Raw genomic sequence first — 23,929 nt, forward strand, 5'->3', positions numbered from 1 at the left:
GCAACTAAAGTCGCCAGTTCTCATTCAAAGTATCACCAAACCAGATGACCAAGAAACCATCAATTTGAATGAAACAATCAATTTTATATTAGACACACTTTTAGAAACAGAGGTAGACGATAAGGAGGATCAAGAGACTCAAGAGAGAATCCCTCGAAGTGATACACCACGCGAGAACATTACGGAACACCTCCAATATGGAACACGACAAGAAAACAAACACACGGAATAGTTGCAGATGAACGACCATTACAAACAGATGAAGTCACTGGATGCAGTCCAGCACTGAACAACACCAGTATCCTAGCGACTCAAGACCAACAACACAACTTGCAAGACAACACCACCAATACAGGGAAAACATTAACAGATGAAACAACAAAATATACTCCCAATCCCGGAATCTTCAAAACATGAAATGGAAGAGCGGCTGACACCATGCAGGGAAACCTCTAGTCTCTCAGGAATGGAAAGTGGTCGAGATAATCAGCCCATACAAGAAAAAGGAGTGACAGCAAACCTGCGTGGAACATCCGCTGTGGAGTTGGGAATAGAAGCGGATGCAGTAGTAGATAGAGTTGTTTCAGGAGACAATCAGAGAACGGGAAAAATTTTAACCACAGAAGAAAACGAATTCACACGAGGTGTTGAAGACGAAGGAATCGTGTCCGAAAGCGTTCCGGGCAGCTCAACAAAGGAAGGAATGATAGAGAACACAATAGAAAAAAACGGAAGAATAGGAGGGGAAATACTATTCACAGAAATGGAAGTGGATGAAGTCTTGATCGTTCTTGTGAAAGAGAACGAACTTTATTTGGAGAGGGGCTCCAGACTGACCGCGGTGTGGGCGAAAGAATGAGATAGCCTGTGGCGCGGTGCCGCGTTGAAAACGATAGAATAGATTTATCCTCTGTGATTTGCGTAACAGGCTGCAGGGCTAAGAAGAGAAGGGTAGGAGGCATAATCAAATAAAAACGCTTGCAAATGGAAAGGTTACGTTTATACTATGGGACCAAACACGTTGCTCATATATCATTCGAGTTTTTTGTACAGCTAGCAAAAAAGCGCGCGGCTGCGAAGGTGTAACCCAGTGGCGTTTCGTTAGGTGCAAGAGTGCAGTATGTGGATGTTCCAGAGGTGGTGAGAGACACGCGTTCAAGGAATCCCTCGCTGCCCGACGAACGGCATCGCTCTCAGCGTCGCGAGAGCGAACAACGGGCAGCTGGCCAGAGCAAAACGAACAGGATGATACCAAGGCGCCGCTCCGTAAGCCTACCGTGGCCACGGTTGCCTTGACCGGGGAGGATACGGCACTGTGCTGCGAGGCTTCACACCGTTAGAAGCCGGGACTACCTCTCGTGCCAAATACCGGCCACTGGCGCCTCGTGAGACACCCGCTACCGCTGCCTTCGTGGACACAGTGGACTCTGTCTCCGTGGCAGTTTCCTTCGTCGAAGGAGCCGCCTTCATGTGAGGAGAGGCGGCTTGTGCAGCCACAGGTGGTCCCCGTGGCGGGGAGGCTGCGGCCAGGCTGTTCCTATCCGGGTGTAGCCTGGTGGGAAAGCGCGACCCATCGCCCACGCTGGTGAAAACTGGTAGGAGCCATTTTTCTTTCTTCGGGCCGAAGACCTGGTTGAAGAGGACGGACATATGTCATTCCGGGCAAGCTGATGGGTTTGGTTTGTGTGAGCTGCATAGGCGATTTTTTGCGCTGATCATACACAAAGTCAGCGTTTTGCTTGAAGTCAAAGAGGAAATAACAGTAATTTATTTTTCGCTGCAAAGTTAGAAGTTTTGCTCTAAGATACACCGTAGTGAAGAATGGCGGGCTGATATTGTCACGTACAGTGTTGACCAGCGTTGTGTAGAGCGCGCCGACGGTGCCCTGCGGAGTAAATCAGCGCCATCTAACGATAGGCTCTGGGTTTGAGTTATGTGTCCCGTGCGCATGCGCGGCCAAAATAAAGCGGTGCCTGCTCGTGGGTTCCCGGCCCCATTTCCTCTCAATGCTTCCGCCTCACGCCGCAAGGGCCACGCTGAATATTATGTAATAGCGGCCGGAAAACCAACACGTTTCGCGCGAATCGCAAGGCGCCTAGGCGAGCAAGTGCAAGTGATATCGGGTGATCGTGCGTTTCAAAAGCAATCGAGAGCGGGTGATAGCGCGTTTCAAACACGCACCACGCTAAGAGTGCGAGAGAGGGGCTTAGTTGTTTGTTTGTTGCTCGTTTCCGTTTTGCCCGTATAAGGTTAGCGCGTTACCACCGCGCACCATGCGTTGCAGGCGTATTGTTTGCGTGTCTTTGCGCTGTGTTATCAGCTACAAGGGACACTGCATTTGGCATTCGTACAGGTCTAGGAGCTTGGATGCAGAAACGCGCGATCATCCGCTATCACTCGCGCTTCTTTTCCTGGCCGTCTCGTTACACTTGTTGAACACGGCGGCATGGCGACGCCGTGGCCACAGTCACAGCGTCACAAATGCAGGCAGCGCGCCCCTGGCGGCACGAAACGAACTCGCAAGGTGGGGGCTGGACAAGGAAGCGATGAGCAGGCATCCCTCTCTTTTTGCCACGCATACGCACGGGGACGCGTAACTCGAACCCAGAGCCTAACGTTAGATGGCGCTGACTTGCTCCGCAGAGCACCGCCGGCGCGCTCTAGACAGGGCTGCTCACCACTGTACTGGTGGCGGCAGTCGAAGTAGTGAGGAAGGCAGGCAAGCGTTCTAAAAGAAAACTGTTTTTTGGGCTGACCGGCACCCCGAATGGACTGAATGACTCGGCGGCGGCGAAAGCAACAAGCGTGCTCGGCGGTCGTCGAACGGAATGCCCGCCTCTCTCGGCCGGGCTCAATTTGTAGCTTATGGCGAACTTTTGAGATACGGCGTGCAGTTACTACAACAATTTGGAAGAACGTAGAATCGGCTCCGACTGGATGCGATCAATCGAGATAAATCTGGTCGCGTCTTGCATAACTAACAAATTTAGCGATAAAGCGACGCGCCGACAGCTTTGAGGAATGAATAAACGCTACAGAGATTGGCTGCAATATTATATCATATAGGATTCTTGAACGTTCCCTGAAATTGCCGTGCTCTACCAGTTTCATAGTTTCGGTTTACTGAAAAGTCGCAGCGACAGCACCTGCTTTTTCTCAGCAGCCGAAGGCAATGGCCAATCGGCCATGCACCGCGGAAAGTCTTATACGACTATCACGCTGAACTTTCGAGCTGATCACGATCACACGCAGTGAAGGCTACTCGTTACTTGCCACGTGAAGGAAGCCGTAAGCATGAACCGGCTGGTTCGATCACCGTTCTGGCGGACGTACCCGAGGGCGTCAGACGAACTATGAAAAAGGCTCCTAGTTGCGCTATGAACCAATCAACAGCAGAGCACTACTACTGGAGCTAGTAATGAGTGCATTGACCGGCGCTTCTGAAGCTAAGAAGGTGAAAGTGGTTGGCGATGGTGTGGATTGCCTCCTGCAAACGGAGGATTCGTGCCAGAGAAGTAAGCCTCCCATCCAGAAGACAGCCAAGGCGATTCAACGGTGTGGGGCATCTGTACCCTAGGCTGACGAGGAAAGGGGATCCGTGGTGATGCCTGTACCACTTTGCGAAGAGAAAGTACAAGCAGCGTTAAACCTGCGATATGCCTCAGGGAAACTCCATACAGTTTCTTGACTTGCTCATCATGTTTTATAGCTCAGGATACAATCCGTGATATAAGTACTAGCTCCGATCAAAAAGAGCCTTCTGCCCTACGACAGCGTACATTCTAAACTGATAAAACGTGGAATAGTTAAAGGTATTTAGGCAGCGCTTGTAGAAAGCAGTGCGCGCCATATGAACAGCAGCTTTGATAACCAGGTCAAGCGTCTCCAGTAATCAGGTTATCCCACCAATGTAATCAGATGTGTGGCGGTAAGTCTTCTGCACAAGATGAAAGAAAGAACTAAGAAGGCTTCGAGCTTGGCAGTGGCAAGACAGCGTGTTAAGGTGATCTCTTATCTTCATAAAATTCCTCTCGCATTCTTCTTGCATGTGGAAGCATATACACCGGATAGGCGGGCAGGTGGGTTAATGAAAGACTTCGCGAATACAAAAGGACAACAAAAACAACGAAATTCGCCGCCTTCCAGAGCACAATATGAATCACAGGTGCAAACCTTTGTTCGGAGGAACCACAATTCTAGCAGGTGCCGAAACAAAGCTTCAGAGGGAAATAATAGAGGTTGTTTCTTTTCCTAAATCTGGTGACCAATGTATTCGTACTGCATCGCTTTTACTTCTCGGCAAAGAATTAACCTTCTTGGACGGACACGTGTGAACCTGCTATGTAACATGCTTTTCAGTCTTGTTTTTACGGTTAACATAGTCACGTGGTCCTTAATTTCAGCCTGCTGCCGCTTGCGACAGTGTTGATCGGGTGCGTCAGTTTCATATTTCGTTGTTTTGCATTTGGGTTTTATCACTGACACCGCTGTTGCTACGACATGTTGTTTTTCATGATCGACACCTACCGGCTCCTATTGTCATAATTTGTATTGTTGTCTGGTTTTAGTTTATTCCTGACACTGGTTTTGCTACGATGAGTTATATCATGTTCCTTCGTCAACTTTGGCAGCCAATTTTTGTCGTCAGTTATCAGTGTTTGGTGTAGGGTAAATCATGAACCAACTTTCGTCACGAGGTGTTGACCAAAAATCAGCCTTCAACAATCTACAGTGATATCTTTTTAAACACGTTTTGAATTTGCTTCGCGGGATATCATATGTCCTCGGCCGATGATTGTTGTGTCGATGCATGCAACTGACTGTTTCCTGAAAGTCTGTTATAAATTTGAATGATATAAATGTAGCCGTTTCTAAAGCAAATAAACAGTTGGAAGTTGCGCTCTGTGCATGTCGCATGTGTTTCGCCCTTTGTCTTATTGCGCAAGAACGTACTTCTCAAAGCCACGAACACGCAATGTTGTCACGTGGCCAGTCTGAACTGCGTCATCCACGTCTTGTCTTTTGTGGTATGACAGTATGACAAGTATACATATGATAGGGTCAGACTGGGCGAGCACCGCATAGCAGTCGAGGTGCAGATCGCGCGTGTGCACCTGGGCGATCATCGCCGCTGATGAGTTCATCATTATGAAGCACGCGAGTTAAGGACAGCTTCGAGAAACAAAAAAGCAGAGAAGTTTCTGAGGCTCGGTGAATACACATTGACGGAGAGGGGTGATCAAGCACTGCCTCATTATCTAATTTGTTATCAAAACAAATACATTTGTTCAACCGCGTGGTAAGTGAACCTTGGTGATTTTCTGTGTGTCTCTTGTTGGTTCATTTCTGCACTTTTATTTTTTAATCCACGCCTTCTTTTTTAGCTTTAGTTTTGATACATACTCAGCCGGACGCCCAGGTCCGAATCACGAGAGTGAAATAAATAGAAGAAAAAGAATGGAGTGCCCTGAGATCATGAATAAAAGTTTACCAATATCCATAAGGAGAAAAATATATAACAACTGTATCTTACTGGTGCTAACCTATGCAGAAGAAACGTGGAGGCTAACGAAAAGGGTTCAACGTAAGTTAAGGAGCACGTGACGAACTATGGAAAAGAAAATAATAGGTCTAACGTTAAGCGAAAGGAAGAGGGCAGAGTGGGTGAGGAGACAAACGCGCGTTATTGAGAGCCCAGCCAAACTCAAGAGGAACAAATGGGCTTGGGCAGGGATTGTAATGCGCAGGCAAGACAACCACTGGTCCTTAATGGTAACAGAGTGGATTCCAAGAGAAGGCAAGCGTATCAGGGGGCGGCAGAAGGTTAGGTGGCCGGATGAGATTAAGAAGTTTGTGGGGATACGGCGGCAGCAGCTGGCAAATGACAGGGTTAATTGGAGGAACATGAAAGAGGCCTTTGCCCTGCAGTGGGTGTAGTCGGACTGATGATGACTATGATGGGCTGGAATGTTTCTTGTGGGAGCCAACACATGAAAAAGCGAAAGGTTTGAAAAGATAATCTAACTGAAGGCGTCTAACACAAACAGTGAATGTATTTACAGAGGGAAAACAATAGCGTGGCGCAGCCGAAAAACCGGGGAAGCTGGGCCCAGCACCACCAACGCACTTCGTTCTCTTCGCGTTCCACGCACGAGCGTAGCATGTGGTCAACGTCTACGGCCGTAACTTAACTCCCGGCGGTAAAGCACCATACCGAAGCTAAATAGAGGATCTAGCAGGCGCGTGCTAGTGCTTGAGGCGAACTACATGAACGATGTCAGTCCCAGGTCGGCTGGACGACGTCGAAGAATCGAGGGGAGTAGTCTCGTAGGTCACCTCGGTCGCCTGACGGAGCACTGGATAAGGTCCATTCCACTGATGAAGTAGTTTCTCAGAGATACCGACATGGCGAGAAGGGGTCCAAGCTAGGACGAGTGAGCCCGGTGAATAATGTACTGGGCGATGCCAGCGGTGGTGAACGAATTTCTGGTACGTCTGGGCGGCGGCCTGCACTTTATTGGTGGAGGCGCTGGATTCAGCTACAGAGAGAACGGAACTCCGCATCGGTCGTCTGCTTACCAGCTCTTGAACCATGGCCACTGAAAGGGCCGAACCGACGACTTCCGTTACCCCGGCGGTCATTATTGGTCATCCGAGAGACCCTGGGACTTTCAGCAGAGCGGACGGCGTTGATGTGAAGGACTGGCTCGCATTGTACGAACGTGTGAGCACGCACAAAAGGTGGGACCCGACCCTGAAGTTGGCTAATTTCATGTTCTACCTGACGGGCACTGCCAGGGTCTGGTTCCACGAGGATGACCTCTTCAGATGGGACCTCTGCAAACGCAAGCTGTGCGACTTTTTTGGTAAGCATATCGAGCGTCAGCTGCCTGAGAAGAAGGAGCTTGCGTTTCGTGCACAAAATGCCAGAGTCCTACGTCTTATACATTAAGGACATACTAGCCCTCTCCATGAAAGTTAACTCTACTAAGCCGGAGTCCTACAAAGTTGGTCACGTGCTCAAAGGCATTGCAGATGACGCCTTCAACCTGCTCGATAAAAGACTGCGGAACGGATGCCTCAATCAAGAAAGAATGCCGCTGGTTCCAACAAGCGAAGAACCGCCCAATTTCTCCGCAGTTCACACGGTTACCGAATACCGCGACGTCGTCCGGCGTAGACTTCACTCAACCGTGCCGCCCCCCACATATAGCCTGACACGACTCGTGCACCAGGAACTAGAGACAAAGTCCCCCGTTGCTTTTCAACCACCCGCACCCGACAGTACTCCGGCAGTATTCCTCATATAGGCTGTTCGCAAGAATTCACCAATCTCGGGATCGAACCTTTTTGCTCGACTAGTTTGCCAGGTGCTCTCCGCGCGTGCCCGGAGTTCGTTTCTGGACATACAAACTTTATCCGTAACGTTTCGAGACTGATTTATGTTCTTCTCTAGAAATGATTCCCCAAAATAAATGTTGGTGCATGTGTGTAGCGCCTTCTTTCCTGGTTAACCTGAGCTATTTATGTTAATTGCTGTGGTGGCCGCTACATGCAGTTCAATTCAATTCTTTATTTTTATCTTCTTGAGAGGAGACAGTAATAAAACCCGTGACAGAGGCTTGACTTGACGACAATGACGGGAGGGTATACTATATTGATTCGTTGCAGTAGTTTGCTCGGGGCGTTGGCACATTCCGCGTTTGACCTTGCCGGGTGTGACGACACGAATACTTCTTTTCCAGCTTTGCGATTTTCTCGAAAATGTTGTCACTGGTTTTTACAGAGTACTTGTAGCGCACCAGTAAGCTGTAACTGTGCTTTTTGAAAATGAGAGTAATGCCATATCGTAAGAACAGGCCATGGGAAGGATAACGGGAAGGAATGTTTTCTATGCATCGTAGGGCTTTTTTCTGCAGTAAGTGTAGGTTCAACAAGTTTGTGACACCAGTTGTTCCCCAAACGAGATTGCAATAGTGAATTAAAGACAGCACTAGTGAATTATATAGCATGATTTTAAGTTTTCCGGGAAGTATACGTTTTAATCTAGATAAGACTCCCACTGCTGAAGGTACTTTGGAACAAAGACAGTCAACACGGTTATTCCATGTTAAGCGAGTTGAAAAGATGATGCCGAGGCTTTTTAAAGAATCCACCGTTTCTAATGCGTTTATGCCTAGGCATATGTTAAGTGGTTTCCAAGTGTGTTTTCTCTTCGGCAGGTATAATATTATTTTTTCTCTTATTTGAATTTATCTTAAGATGATTTGCAGCAACCCATGTTTTAATATCAGCCAACACGGTATTTGCACTCAGTTCCATGTTGCTTTCACAAGTACCTGTAATGAACACAGATGTATCATCCGCATAGGATACAAATTGTGCGTTTCGTGCGCAGTGAATAATGTCGTTATTATATAAGGAAAATAAAAGTGATCCTACAATGCTCACCTGCGGCCCTCCAGAACTAATAAGAAGGGTAGATGATTTCACGTTGTTTATTTCTATGTACTGCGTCCGATGTTGAAAATTATGATTCCAACAGGGCTTTAGCATTCCCACGGAAACCGTATTTGTGAAGCTTAGAAAGAAGGCTTTTGTGATCGACTAAATCAAATGCCTTTGAAAAGTCTATACATATGCCTAATAGCAGTGTTTTCTTAATAAAGAATTAAACTATTTTTTTCTGGAATAGAAGAGCTCTTTCAGTCGATCAATTCCTTCTGAAACCATGTTGAAAGTCGTGAAGTAACCTATTTTTTGAAGTTTGATGCCATCCGGGTGTGTATTAATTTCTCAGTGCCTTTAGAGAATACGGTCAATATTGAAATAAGGCGACAATTATTAAGGTTATTTCTTTCGTCATATTTGAATATCGGTATCACTCGGGCTTCTTGCATTTTTGTTGCAAACACGCGAGTGGAAAATATCAGATTGTACACGTTCGGTAAGACAGGACAGAGAAAATCAGGGGCATACCTTACAGGGCCTATTTGAATTTCATTAGAATCTTTTGATTTGCTATTTTAATAACGTTTATAGACGAAAACAATTGTTCGGCGTCTGTTGGGCCCAGAAAAAATGAGTTAGAACTGGTGTTATTGGGCATATATGCATCGGCTTCAGGGGTCGAGCGGTTAGCGGGCTCTCGATTTTCACAGCACTACATGTAGATAAATACGTTGTCACTAGTCGTCTGCGCATTTTACTGTGAGTGAATGTGGAGAGATGGACGTCCACCTCGAACAGCGTGTAAATATAAAATTCTGTGTGAAGTTTGGCAAGACAGCCACACAGACGTATGAGCTCCTTCGTGGCGCTTACGGCAACGAGACGTTATCGCGGGCTCGAGTTTTCGAGTGGCACAAGAGGTTCGTTTCTGGGAGAACGTCGGTGGAAGACGACACAAGGCAGGGGTGCCCTTCAACCTCACGGAATGAAAACAACGTGGCTCGGATCAGGAAACTCATACAGCAAGACCGCACCATTACAGTCCACATGCTATCAGATGCTTTCGACATTAGTAAGACAACATGCCACCAAATCTTGCGTGAGAACTTGGGGAAACGAAAGCTGAATGAAAGACATGTGCCGCACTCCCTCACACAGGACCAGAAGGACACGCGGGCATCAGTGAGTTCTGATTTGCTCTCCTAGGCAGTTGGGCAGCAGTGCTCGCACGTAGCGGTTGCATTCAACTGCATCTATTTTCGCAGGCCTCTGCCACACAACAGCTGGAAGCCCCTCTACAGCAAAGGACCATCGTATCTGAAGGGCATCAGTACGAATCACCGAGGACGGCGCCCGAGACTGCGCAGTTGGACCCACATGAGCGACACCCGGCTACTTAAGCCCACCGCTGCGGAATCACTGTTCAGTTCGGCAGCAGTGCTCGCACGTAGCGGTTGCATTCAACTGCATCTAGTTTCGCAGGTGAGCACGAAGCAATTCATTAGCACATTTAATGAGTAGATTGTGTTGCACTGCTGCCCAACACAGCAAAAGGTTTCTGCTGTGAACTGTTTGTCTTTACTGCGTCTCTACAGTTGTAAATCGTGGGGGTGAAGCCGAGATCGAGAAACAGCTAGCCGACTTTCGCAGAGAAATGCGCGCAGACATCAGGGAACTAAAAGACAGCATTCGCTTCTGTAGCGACACCTGTGATGAGGTCAAGGAAATAGGCAGCGATGTCAAGGCCTTTAGAAAGGAAATATAAGCCCTCACTGAACAAAATAAGCAACTAAAAGTCGAAAACGAAAGGCTTGAAAAACGCCTTCATGAGCTCAAGCAGTACAATCGGGGCGATAACTTGGAAATTATGGGTGTTCCAGAAGATCATGACTCGGCTGCCATTGTAAAAAAAAAACTGGTGAACTGGTGGGTGAGGACATTCATGACGCAGATATCGATATCTGCCACAGAGTGCCGACAATGAAGCAAAATGATAAGAATATTGTCGTCCGGTTTGTAAGCTGCGCAAAAAGGAATGCTCTGCTTGCCAAGACCAAGAAGGAAATTTCCACAGTTGATATTGATATCAGCGAACCAAGTGTTCCTGTATACATTAACGAGCACTTGACGAGGCAGAACAAACAACTTCTTGGCGCAGCTGTTGAGAAGAAAAAACAAGCTAAATGAAAGTTTGTCTGGACAACCGGGGGCAAAATCTTTGCGCGCAAGGATGAATCGTCCGATGTCATTCAAATTGCTACAAAAGATGTTATTGCTCTTATTCAGTGATTGTACCCCAGTATTGTTGCTTTATCAATTTCATTTGTTAGTTTATGTCAGACATGTCAATGAATGACTGTATTGAAAGCGATGCACTCAAGGGAAAGCTCAGTATTTTCCAACCATGTTTCTCTCTTTTTTACTTGAATTTACGAAGCATTCGAAACAAACAAGATGACTTAGTTGTCTTGATGAACTGCAAGTAAATTTTGATGCATTGTTGTTTTGTGAGAAATGGCTAGGTAAAACTGATTCCTCGCCCCAAATTAGAAACTACTCGTGCATACGATCGGATAGAAGCGGTAAAGGTTGTGGTGTTGCTGTTTACCTGCGGCGCCAGTTCGTAGGTGAGATAATTGATGACATTACTGATTGATATTGTGATATTGAGTGCTTGGGTATTGATGCAAAAAATTTCGTACTTGTGGTTGTGTACAGACCGCCAGCTGGCTACAAGCGCCGTTTCTTGGCTAAGTTCGAGGTCGTTCTGGAATACTGTAAATCCTATCAAAAACCATTCTTTATCATGGGCGACATTAACATTAATACAGTGTCTGAAGACATTTATTCACACGACTTCAACAATCTTATTGCATCGTACGGATGCGAAAACACTATACCAGGGCCAACTCGAATCACCCCGACTTTCTCTACATCCATTGACGTTTGTGTCACCAACCACAACACTTCAGAGTTCGTTTCTGGCACGCTCTCCTGTGATATCAATGATCACCTACCTCTTTTTTTCGCCCCGCATCGCCTATCCCATGAGGCTCATAACGGTAATTGGTTTCAACATAGAAGTATCAATGAGGTATCAATGAATAATTTCAAAGCTTTAATCCAGCAAGCGGACTGGTATCCCGTATACCTAGAATATGAAGCAAACAGAGCATACGAAACTTTCTTTAAAATATTCAGAAATTCCTATGATTTTGCGTTTTCCCTTGAGAAAAAAAAAACCTTACAAGGAAATAAAGAAGCCATGGATCAGTAATGCACTATACAAAAGAATAGTAGCTAAGAACAAAATGTTTCACAGATTTCTTGCCACTAAAGACGGAAACATTTTTGCTGATTTCAAGAAAATCCGAAATAAATTAAATGCTGACATCAAACAGGCTAAGCTAAAATATTATAAAACCATGTTTTCAAAAATAAAGAGCAATCCTGCAAAAATATGGAAGCAAGTCAGCGCCCTCGGAGGAAAAGGCCTAAATTCCGACCCAGTAGAACAGATGTTGGTGCATAATGCCGTTCTCCGCGGGAAAGAGTTAGCGGATAAAATGAATAAGTACTTCATTTATACAGCATTGTGCCTTCAATCCCTAGCCAAGAAAATAACATAGGTAGGCTCACAAACAAACTCTATAGTCCTAAGTGCCGTCACACCTCCAGAAATTGAAAAAAATCATAAAGCAACTGAAGCCAAATGCGGCGAGCGGTTATGATGACATCCAAGTCTCAACTGTCAAGTATGTGTCATATGAAATAAGTCCTCTATTGTCACATTTAATAAACATATCTCTATCAACAGGAACTTTTCCTGACCAGCTTAAAATAGTTAAAGTGGTACCTATACACAAAGGAGGAACACGAAATGATTTCGTTAATTATAGACCAATTTCAGTGTTACCGGTTTTCTTAAAGGTATACGAAAAGTCTATAGATAATCGATGGACTATGTTCCTGCAAAAATATAATATAATCTCACCATTTATTTTCGGGTTACAAAAAATAACAAGACACCTGAAGAGGCCCTGCTCAATGTAAAATCATTAATTATAAAGAATTTTGAAGCAAAAATGTTTACTTTGGGAATTTTTCTTGATTTACGGACCTTTGATTCTGTCAAACACGAAATTTTGCTTCACAAACTTCACGGGTATGAAATTCCAGGCGTTGCATCAGACCTCATAAAAAGCTATTTGTCATTAAGATACCAGTTCATAAACCTCAATGAAGAGCACTATGAAAACTTAGAAATAAAACTAGGAGTACCTCAAGGTTCCATACTAGCTCCCACGCTCTTTTTGTTGTATATAAATGATATCACAGATGTAAAGTACACACCTGATATAACTGTCTTTGCTGATGACACTAGTTTATTTTTTACAGGTAAACACGCAAATGACCTAGAAAAATCAACTAATCTTTACCTGTCTCAGCTATCTATTTGGCTCGAGGACAATAGTCTGCAACTAAATACGCGTAAAACAATGTTCATACTTTTCAAACCAGTCAACAAAGTTACTAAAGAAAGCATCACACTTAAATTCAGAATGGAACACATTGAACAGGTACATTTTCCGAAATTTCCAGGTTTCTTGTTCAGTGAAGATCTATCCTGGACTCCACATATTAATCACCTTCTAACTGATCTTTCCCGTGCTTTGGGCTGTATGAGCCGTATAGCTCCACTTATCTCTCTCTGGCTGAAAAAGACTTTATATTATACGTTATTTTACTCACGGATACTTTACGCAATATTAGTGTGGGGCACTACGACTAAAGGAAATTACGACAGACTGCTCGTACTGCAGAAACGCGTTCTACGTCTATATGAGAATTATATAGGTAGAATACGTGACCTACCAACCCAGACACTCTTCTTAAGACATAATATATTGCCGGCCAACAAAGTGTATTACTCTAAACTGATGCAATTAATCCATAAAAAACTGTACACTAGATTTGAAGATATATCGCCACACTATAGCTTTCGATCCCATGCACATAAAACAAGAAAAGTGAGAACAAATTGTGGGAGACAGGATGTTGATTATCAAGCAACAAAGTTATTTAACCATCATGAGTCCTACATTGATATTCGCTACCATTTAAGAACTTCAAATTACAGTACAAAGCATTCCTAATGATCACTGATGATATCTTATGTACATAGCTGCACTCATATGCCCATGCAAATCACCACTCTTGCGAAAAAGTTTTTTTCCATGTTTCTGTCAGCATGTTATCCAGCGGTTTCTTTTTTTTGCCTGTGTGTTGTCGCCGATCCTCTGATGTGCTTTTGAACTTTGCGTTAATCGACAGCCAGCATTTTGTGTCCATATGTACTTTTTATTTTTATGTCTATGTGTACACCGTTTCATCAGGAGGAATCCCAACAAATGTATTGAAGTTGCCTGCTCCGAACTAAAAATGGGAGTCTAGGCATTGTCAGGCTCCACGCCTTTTGCCTCGTCTTCCAATTTCAACTGAAAGGAAATAAAATGGTCTGAATATGAAAAGAAGGATGCTGTATTCGTTGACAGCATCACTGCTGAAGACGAAACATGGTGTTTTCAATACAATCCCCAAACAAAGAGGCACAGCGCCGAATGGCGGTACACAAGGTCTCCGGCGTCGAGAAAGGTCCGGCGACAGAAGACCAAAACAAAGACGACACTGATAGTTTTTTTTTCGATGCCAGAGGTGTCATAAACCACGAGTTCATCCCACAATGGCAGACGGTGAATCAGGAGTTTTATATCCGCGTGCTCAAACACATGCGTGATGCACTGTGATGCCATCGCCCTGACTTATGGGCATCTGGACAATGGAGCCTTCTCCACGATAACGCAAGGCCGCCTCTCAGCGTGACAAAATTTCTAGCCAAGCACAGCGTTACTGTACTTCCCCATACGCGATACTCGCCTGACTTCTCCTCATGCGATTTTTGTTTCCTCGTGTGAAGAGAGCCCTAATAGGTCGCTGGATGGGGAGCATGGAGGTCATTCAAGACGCTACGACAAAGGAGCTGACAGCCCTTCCCAAAGAAACGTTTTCCAACTGTTTCCAAGACCTCAAGAAGCATTGGAAGCTGTGTATAGACTGCAAGGGAGACTATTTCGAAGGGTTACTCTACAAATGGATTCAATGTTATACGCATTTTTTGTAATGGACTCAGTCACGGAACTTCACTGGCAAAGGTTGTAGGTACCACTATCGTCACATCCGGAATCCAAATGAGTGGAGAACATCGGACGACAGGCCCATTTGCTAACTGCTCGCGAGTTGGCCACATATCTCCCCATTGCCGGAACCGTCCGTCCTCGACCTACCACGACTACCTGGATTCTGCATACTCTCGTCCCTTTTCTTCACCCTCGGAAACACCTTTTTGTGGCCGCAATACTCTGAACCCTCAGAATAACCGCTCGTCGTCAGCTCAGCGCCGTCGATCTCCGTCGCTCCATCCCCGCGGCTCGTGGTCTCCTGCCCCATTTGGCCACCTCCGATCGGAAAACTGATGGCTGCAGCGTCCGGGGCTGATGTTGCTCTTACGACACGGCCAGAAAATCTTCCCATTGGAACATCCTTAGCGTTGACGTCAACGGGGACCCGGCTACTGCTCTGATCGACACCGGAGCTCACGTATTCGTCATGAATGCTCGTCTGCGCTGTCGCCTAAAGAGGTGTCCTCAATCCTGCCCCCACAAAAGTGTCGCAGATGGCGATAACTCTACCGTCGCTGGAATGTGTACTGCTCGTCTGTCAATCGCCGGGCGCCATACTTCTGTGCTAATTACTGTCCTCGAACACTGCCCTCACGACATCAACCTCGTTATTGACTTTGTGACCATTTCGCCCGTTTCGACTGAACCACAAGTTTTCTTCAGCTCGCGCTACCTTTTTCAGTGGGGCCTCCGTTTTCAATTGTGCACCAACGACTTTGTATAACTGGAACCTGAAGCCGCCATTTATGTCCGTTTCTCGAATGTCCGCCAGTTCTCAATGGTGACTACACTGTTACTCCATTTCCTGCTGCGCCCCTTACAGGAAGTGTTGCCATCTCTCCTACAGTTGTCACCATGTCTGCAAATCAAACCTCCCTTCCGGTCCTCAACGCTTCATGGTACAGTCGCGAGTAAAAAATATTAGCACAAATCACTGGCGCTCACAATTTGTATATCTCACCACGCGGCGCTGCGGTTTGCAGACCTGCCTATTGGGCCGTTTCCTTATTTGCAGCATAAGAGGGGGGGGGGGGACGGCAGGAAGTAAGCTTTATCAAGCGTCCCATCGCCCGAGCGTCGAAGTGGCGACCCTACGTGACTGTGCATGCGGGATTTATTTTGGTTCGGTTATCATGACCAAATATGGCTTCTTTTCTATTACTGTTTTTTTATGTCCGTGATGGTTTGTCAAATGAAACTCGCGGGAACAATAGATGATGGCGCTGCTTTTAGCCAGTATTACACGAGATCGAAAAACAGATAGAGTTTATTTTCCCGACGCAACTAATTCACACAACTCACTTTGTTGGGAAGGTGTAGTAACATTATTAACAGGAGCATTATCCCATCAATTCAGGAAAATAAATAAGGAGGATAGCCAGCTCGCTGTCGTGATACGAGAGCAAACACGTCGTCGCACTAATGGCGCGCGTAGGCCCCACCGACCCTCACAACGCTTTGAAGGCGCTCAGGGAAGGAGTCAAACAGGCTGCTTGCAAGGTCAGGAAGAGCCTGGAGCCTGCTTCATTCCTCTTGAACCGCAGCCCAAAGGACGCTTTTTCATTAACCCCCATATATTTTCAATTATATTCAAATCTGCTCCCTTGGGATGCCATGGCAGCTCGTGGATGCAGACCTGTTCAAGCAGTTACCAAGCGTAGCGGGGCTGAGGCTGCTGACAAAAATAACTGCCAAATAAGCAAAAAACAACAACTATCATATTCTTCACCAGTTGCCTGCGGGAGTAAGGCTGTGTAAAAAACGAGAGAGGGCAAGACAGAAAAATAAATTTTGCTGGGCCGTGACGGTCCGCTGAACCCCCCTAATACTGTAGAATGGGAACGGCCCGGCACTCTCGTTATCAGCCTCTTCGTCACCCGCAGCGCCACGCGGTGTCATTCCGGCGCTCCGGTGTTCCGTTATGTGTGCTAATCTTTTTTACTCGCGACTGCACGTTCAGCCGCTCCCGCAAGGTATGTCGCTCGCCACGCTGTGCCCTGCTTCCGAATGCGTCTTATCAGCGGTGACAAGCTGCATGCCACCGTCCTCGTATAGCCGCCAGTCTGACGTCCCGCCACTTGATGAATGTGCAAAAATAATTGTAGCTGTCCTCTTACCAAAACAAGCTCACGACCTCCGCGGTCTTCTGTCGTCTTTTCGCGACATTTTGGACTTGCGTGACCGTCGTTTGGCTCGAAAAACTGTGGTTACGCATCCTTTTAACATCAACCACGCTGCTCGTATACACCGACGACCGCATCGAGTGTCCAGTACAGAAAGTACCACCATATCGAAGGAGGTGGACAAGGTGCACAGTCGAGACATAACAAAGCCCTCGTCGAGCCCTTGGGCTTCGCCTGTAGTGCTCATTAAAAAGAAGGATGGCAGCTGAAGATTTTGCGTTGATTACCGACAACTTAGCAGCATCACGAAAAAAAGACGTCTATCCTCTCCGCAGAATAGAGGATGCTTTGGACTGCGTCCACGAAGCCAAATACTTTTCTTCCATGATCTTCGGTCCGGGTATTGGCAAACTGCTGTTGATGACAACGATACTGAAAAGACCGCACTCCTCACCCCGGCCCGCTTATATCAGTTCAAAGTCATGCTATTCGGTCTGTGCAATCCGCCAGCTGCCTTCGAAATAATGATGGACTCCTTGCTTCATGGCTTTAAATGGTCCACATGTCTATATTACATGGAGAGGTAGTTGTTTTTTCGCCCATGTTTCCTACGCACTCCAAAAGACTGGCAAGCATTCTTTCTGTTTTCCGCACAGCCGGGCTTCAGCTGAACTCTTCAAATGCCTATTCGGTTGCCGCCAACTCACCATCTTGGAAACCCGGTCGACGCTTGTGGTGTTCGCCCAGAACCAAAGTTCAAGCCGTCAAGGACTTCCCTAGTGCCCAATCGTCAACGGCCGTAACAATATGATCAACTATTTTGGGGTTTCCAACTTACTCTTCTGTGCGCTGACGTTTCCTCACTTCCGCGCTTCTCTGAATAACTGCTCCTTTCGCGGCATAACTGATCGCGCCTGCGCAAGATGTAGTCTTTCTTTTGTAGCGAAAGCTATTTTGGCCACAAACTGGCAGTTTCGCCGTGCTCGCATTCCCACCGTGGTTACACCGCACCTTGTGACCAACCACGTGAGCCAGACAACCAGAATAACCTGGACTTGCATTCAAGATTAACCAAGGCTAACCAAGCTATGCCTTAGTCCTGGCATCGCCGAGCTAAGCCACTGCAAATTTATAATAAAGGTTTATTTGAAGCGTAGAATTCGTGCAGTGCATGCGCTATTTGATGTGTCGTGCAAGCAATTTTTATTGCTCTGACGGTATGTGTACCGGCTTTTCTACCATGCATGCTTGTGATGGTTGTACTTATTCGACTTCCCTCACTGAATACCCTTACTGGACGTGCAAATTAACAATTTTACGAAATAACAAGTATTCTCCTGGGTATCGGCCAGCTGAAATATAGCAGTGTGCGAACAGAACTTTTTAAATACTGAAATAGAATACGAATTATGTAGCTATGCTACCAAATCAAATACGAATTCTTTAGTTAAAGGGACCCAGAGAGGTGGTCTCAATAGAGGTGCGATATGTCTGGGATGTTAAAAGGTGACGGTTTATAATTACCTTTCAGTAAGAATTATTTTAATGCGTTTTGTGGAAGTTGAGTTATAGGCAGACAAAATTTGAACTTCCGCGTCTTCGCGCCTTTCCCTCTCCTCTCGCACGCCAAAACGGCGGCGCTCCTCCGCCGGCCCCTCCCCTACCCCCGCCGGCTGCGGCGCGCTCGGAGTGGCCGCGGTCGCGGTAGCGCGTGACGTCTGAAAGGGTTTGGCGCTATGAACCAATGATAACCCCCGGCTGCGGACGTCATTTGCAAGACGTGACGTCGTCTGCCAAGTTTTCGTGCGAAAGCCCGACACCGCGCGTCGCCGCGTGGTGCGAAAGGGGGAATTTTTAAAAATGTATTGTAAATTTCCTGCTCGCTTTTGAGGCCTCGTACGCGGCATGGGCGCTCGGTGGCCTGTACTCTAGTGCAAGCATGTTAATGCCAAGCTCAAACACCCCTTTTTGTGGCCCTTTAAGAACCGAATCGAGTTGGAATCAAGTATTGTTATGATTATTCACTAAGCGTGCGAATACTCGTACAAAACATATTCATGCAAAACGATGAAGCTCTAGCGGCGGCGCTATAACAGTAACTATAACTTTTATAGTTATAGCTATAACTGTTAGAGCTGTAGCTTTTGAACAACCAAATATGACCCCTCAAGAAGGAGTCAAAACGACGTATATTAAAGGGGTTCTGAAACACCTTCAAAGGAGAGCACATCAACTCGCTCAATCACTGTATTGGGTTGCCATGAAAACCTGAGCCAAAAAACACACTTCTGCGAGCAGCACAGGACCCTCAATTACGCTCGGAAGTTGGCGAGCCCTTCCCGGCGACTTTTTCATGCTCGCACCCTCCTCCGTCACTCGCACTTGCGTATACAAGTTGAGAAATGGCATTGGTTAAATTTCAGACATCAGGCAGCTACTATATGGCCGCGTCGCTGTTGCGGGTCAGGAAGCTGCGCCCCCGGAGGTGGGGCCGGCGGAGGAGAGTCGACCTTCCAGCGTGCAAAATGTGATGAGAGGAGCGGCAAAAACGCCAAACAGCTGAAATTCAAATTTTGAGTACAGATAACTCAGCTTCTACAAAGCGCGTTAAAACAATTCTTGCCGGACAGTATTCGAGGAGCAGCGTGCTTTAATATCCTAGGCATACCGCAACTTTATTAGAGCCCCTTTATCTTTATGACCGTCATGTCATATGTACAGGACAACATTCTTTTGCTTCTGGTGACGCCAGTGAAAAAACTGGCGATAGATTGAAGTTTGATGAGAGGGACAACAGTTATGAGCCTTAGTAGCTCCAAAATCGCGTATTAATGCACGCTTGATAAACCTGGTTGAACCGTGTTCTGAATGAAGGACATATTCACCCGCGCGTGTTTTAACAGTTTTTTTTTTCATTTGGCGAAGAAATTCTGCAAGCATAGGAGATATCAAATGTAGATGTGTATTGAGACAGTTCTTCAATCTACACGTTGTGTTAATAAAATCGGCCAGTAATTAGATTTGAATAGTTTCTATTTTTATGTAGTGCTCTATCTATGGCCTTTGTCAACTCTCTCTGAATGTGTTCACGTTTGAATCTAAGATCCCAAATTTAGTGGAATTTAAAAAAGCGCGGGTGTGGTTAGTTTTCACAAAACACAAACAAGAAGAAATTCGAATATTAGTGGAGAAAAGCGAGAGTTATCTAGCGGGGGAGAGAGAAAAATAGCACGATGAATTCGAAGAAAGCACGCTATAGGTCTGAAGTTTAAGGTGACGGCAACACCGCCGTGGTTTAAGAAAATGCTGCGAAATATTGTGATACTGTGCCGCTGAGAGACCAAAGACAGGCAGGTAAAGAGAGGGCGGCCAGTGTGATACATCTATGTAGACGACACTTCAATAAGAGGAAGGCGAAAGGACTGGGTAAAAACGGTCAGCAATCGTGGGGTAACCAGCCTCTATGGGGTCCCGTATATGAGGCCAGGTTTAGTGCACAGTAAAGGTTATCCCATCTTCCGGAGTGTTTTCTCACTAGGCGAGCAGGCACCATTTGGTCGCCTCGAATCACAAGAGGGCAGCGCAAAAAACGACACGAAACACAGAAGCAACACTGAGGGCAGGACAGGCACTGTACTGGTGTCAGTGTTACTTCTCTCTTCCGTCTAGTTTTTTGCTCTGCCCTCGTATAACTCAGGTACGAAACAATTCGCTCAAGCAAAAATTTTAATCGGCTAAAACTTGGTTACTTTGGCATTGACGCATTAAAGCTGCGAATGACATCACCGACTATAGACGAAGCACAGACTAGGCCAACGAGCGCAGGCACATTAAAAGATGGAACAACCTATAGTTGGAAAGGGCGTTACAACACCGCAAGAAGGCGGGAAAGAATGAAGGCGATTAATAACATCGATCTATTCAAACTCGCAGGTTGAACGTTGACCGGCAACATTGTAGACGGCACACCAGGCTGAGCGGGGCTCAGTGCGAAAAACGCCTTGTTGCTATTTGAGTTTATGCAATAGCGTTTCGAGAGAGGGGGAGAAAGAGAGATGAGGGAATTTAATACAGGCAGGGCCCTGAAGGGCGAGACATTCTGCTGCTCGGAGGACACGGAAGTTTTCTCTCAAACGAACGGCAGAAGATCACACCGAATGCCAATGATGATAAAGGAGTACTCAACATCACCGTTTAACTAAGACAGCTGGTTCGTGCTACGCAGAAGCCATGGCTCATTGCACTGCCGACCAATCGAGTTTGAAGTAAAAGCTAAATGTATGCTTACGCCACCTGGGCTGGAGACACTACAAGCACGACGAGCAGTAGCAAAATTTAAATTTCTGTATTTAGTCTACCATTATAAAATAGGTTTGCCAAGAGATAAATATTTGTTTTCCGCGCCCAAAAGATCTTTCCGCCTCAACCATTCCCGAACCTCGCGCCCGTTTCTTTCCAGGAAGAAACTCTTTCAGAAGCCTTTGTCTCCACATACCATCGAGCAATGGAACTGTCTACCGTTAACTGTTGTCGAATGTGCTGATATTGCTATGTTTGACCGCTCTGAAAAGACGCTCCTATAACCTATCCTGCTTGGAGCACCTGCAGCATTGTGAAATAAAATAAATAAAATAAGCATTGTACAGTGGTTGTGGTTTCAACATATTGCGAAATAGCTGATCTTCCATGGCTCCAGTTCTCCTACGACAGTGCGAAAATGATGTGCGAGAAATGTGCGCATACAAAAAAGGTAATCAGATGTAGCGAAGGAACTCCGACGCGGACGTTTGAATTCGCTCTGTTCTATAGCAGAAAACATTTTAGTCAGAACCCAAATGGTAGCGTCATGAAAGGTCACTGAATGTGTCAGCGGCGGCCAATAATTGTTTTTTCGCGTGACTTACGAAAATCTCTTCATGCTTTGTATTTTAACCTGCGTATGGTTTGACTTCTGGAGCATTAACTTTTGAAGGACCTGACCTCTGTCACCCATACTGCCCCCGGCCGCATCTCTTATCCGGTCATCCGTCTTTGTGGCTCGCCATAAGGGCCATGAAAGAAGGTGACGAAGGGAAGTCGGCATGGAGGTTTAACTTAATGGCGGATGCTACCACGCCTTAGTGGGTTGAGCGGCTACTTCGCTCACCTCGACTACATTCCTGTACGCGCCAACGTCGAAGGAATCGCCGCGCTCCTTGAAGGTGGGCGGCCGCATGGACTCCAGCGTGGTGCAGTTCTCCGTCACGTAGGACGCGTGCATGCACAAGAAGCAGCCGATGGAGAAGAACATGGTCGCCGCAATGACCAGCAGGACCAGTGGGTGCAGCAGCAGGCTCGACAGACGGCCTTCTTCGGGAGCCCTGTGCCACATGTACAAGGACATGCTGGCAGCGACGTAGGCGGACAGCAGCACGAGGTAGAAGAGCGTCAGCAGGAAGAACTTGTACGTGCTGAAGCCGACGCAGTTGTTGAACCAGGGGCAGTGGTGGTCCATCTTCGGGATGCACCTGCGAGGAACCGCATGCCAGAAACGCCAATTTAGGCAATGGAGTTTCGTGGCATTTTGCGCTGTTTCAAGTTTTAGCTCAGTCAACGTGAAAAGGTAGCAAGAAAGAAAACAGCTATCAGACGGCACGCCTCTCTCTCCTCGGCGGGAAGGAGGGACAGAGTCATTCCAGTCTCCGACTCCTTTAGTAGCCTGCTTGAAGTACCGCGCGTATTGCGTGATTAAGACAAAGCGTATGCCTGAGCGAAACCAAGGATTTGTGCTAAAGCAAAGACGGTACATTATCGAGAGTGGTGGCGCCTCTTGCCCTGGCCTACATTTATGAAGTCTGCGTCAATAACACTACTTTTTCTCCAATGGAGCAAAACAGAACTCTCGAAATGGACTTGCTTGAACATAAAAGCAGCGCAAAAAGAACATCTTTAAAGACACAGCTCTGGACGGGATGGGTGCCAGCCCCCAACCTAAATTTAGAACAAGTCACCGAAAGATTACATATGAACCGAGCGACCCCAAATTAGCTTGAGGTGCTTGTAAGCTTCTCAACTCCTCTAGTTAAAAAGTAGACTAGCAGGCACAGGTGTCTTACGACACTAGTTCATTTTTGGTTTGTGTTGCCACGAATGCAATATGCCTTACCTCTAGCATAGATTTGCTGGCCAAGGATGCCGAAGGGCAGAATAGTGTAGTGTCTTTGAAGCGCAAAGCCCTGCGGGAAGTTGGGAGCCTGGCTGGGGGGCGCTTTTAAGCATTAGATTGCAATGAAGGCATCTAGCGGAAAAAAAATGATTGCTTTATGTGATAAGCCTACATTGGCCTTTCACATGATCTGACGGCTTTTACATTTTAACCGTTTCAGCCCGCTTTCACAAAAGTCGGCGCACGTTTATAAAGCTAGCGGGGAGCGGAAATAATCTCGCCCTCGCGCTCCGTAGAAGGGTCGAGGAGATTGGAGAAATGAACCCGCCATTACCCACAGAGACATTGTAGAGTTGTTTTTGGTGAGTCTTGCCAACTCCACTCCGAAGTGAGAGCCGGGTAGGAAAGACGACCACAAGCGTCGCATTTCCTGGGGCCTGGACGTCGCTCAGAGGCTGGGCGGGCAGGGGCAGGGATGCGGCGTTCGGGAACAAGTTTTTCATGTCGGAGAGGACGTAGGGGTTGTCGTTAGGGCTGAGGAGGGCGTACTGCAGCAGCGTAGGTCATGGCCAAGGTATCTGTGGCCGTTGGGGTGCCAAGTGCCTGTTGCACTTCTTCTCGTACAATATCCACGAGAGTCGCTGCTTGCGGCTGTGGGGAGGATGGCAGTAATCGGCGTAGCTCCTCGCGGACGATTTCGCAGATCACTTCCAGCAAGTTGTCGCTGGTCGTGGTCGCCGTGTCCGGACGGATTGCACAGGCAGAGGATAAGCGGTTGTACTGCCGCGCCCGGACGTCGAGGGTCTTTTCGATCGTGCAGGCTTCTTGCATGAATTCGTCGACTGTTTTTGGCGCCTTGCGGACGAGGCTGCCAAAGACAAGCTGAAGGTGTTGAAAATGTTGCGTGCCTCTCGTCTCATCGCGTACAGCAACATACGCACTTGAGCCTCTTGAGTCCGCTCACTAAGTCC

General features: G+C 46.7%; 1 pseudogene across 1 annotated transcript in view; it reads right to left on the minus strand.

Annotated features, from left to right (window-relative positions):
• Positions 1–991: 991 nt before the first annotated feature.
• LOC144098098 (palmitoyltransferase ZDHHC20-B pseudogene) overlaps positions 992–23,929 on the minus strand; it is a 34,651-nt pseudogene continuing 11,713 nt past the window's right edge. Inside the window, exons 2-3 of the transcript XR_013307130.1 lie at positions 21,960–22,320; positions 992–1,629 (exon numbers count right to left, since the gene is read on the minus strand). The product of XR_013307130.1 is annotated as a palmitoyltransferase ZDHHC20-B pseudogene (transcript). The remainder of the gene's footprint in view (positions 1,630–21,959; positions 22,321–23,929) is intronic.

Source organism: Amblyomma americanum, chromosome 7, assembly GCF_052857255.1.
Source record: "Amblyomma americanum isolate KBUSLIRL-KWMA chromosome 7, ASM5285725v1, whole genome shotgun sequence".
Lineage (NCBI taxonomy): Eukaryota > Metazoa > Arthropoda > Arachnida > Ixodida > Ixodidae > Amblyomma > Amblyomma americanum.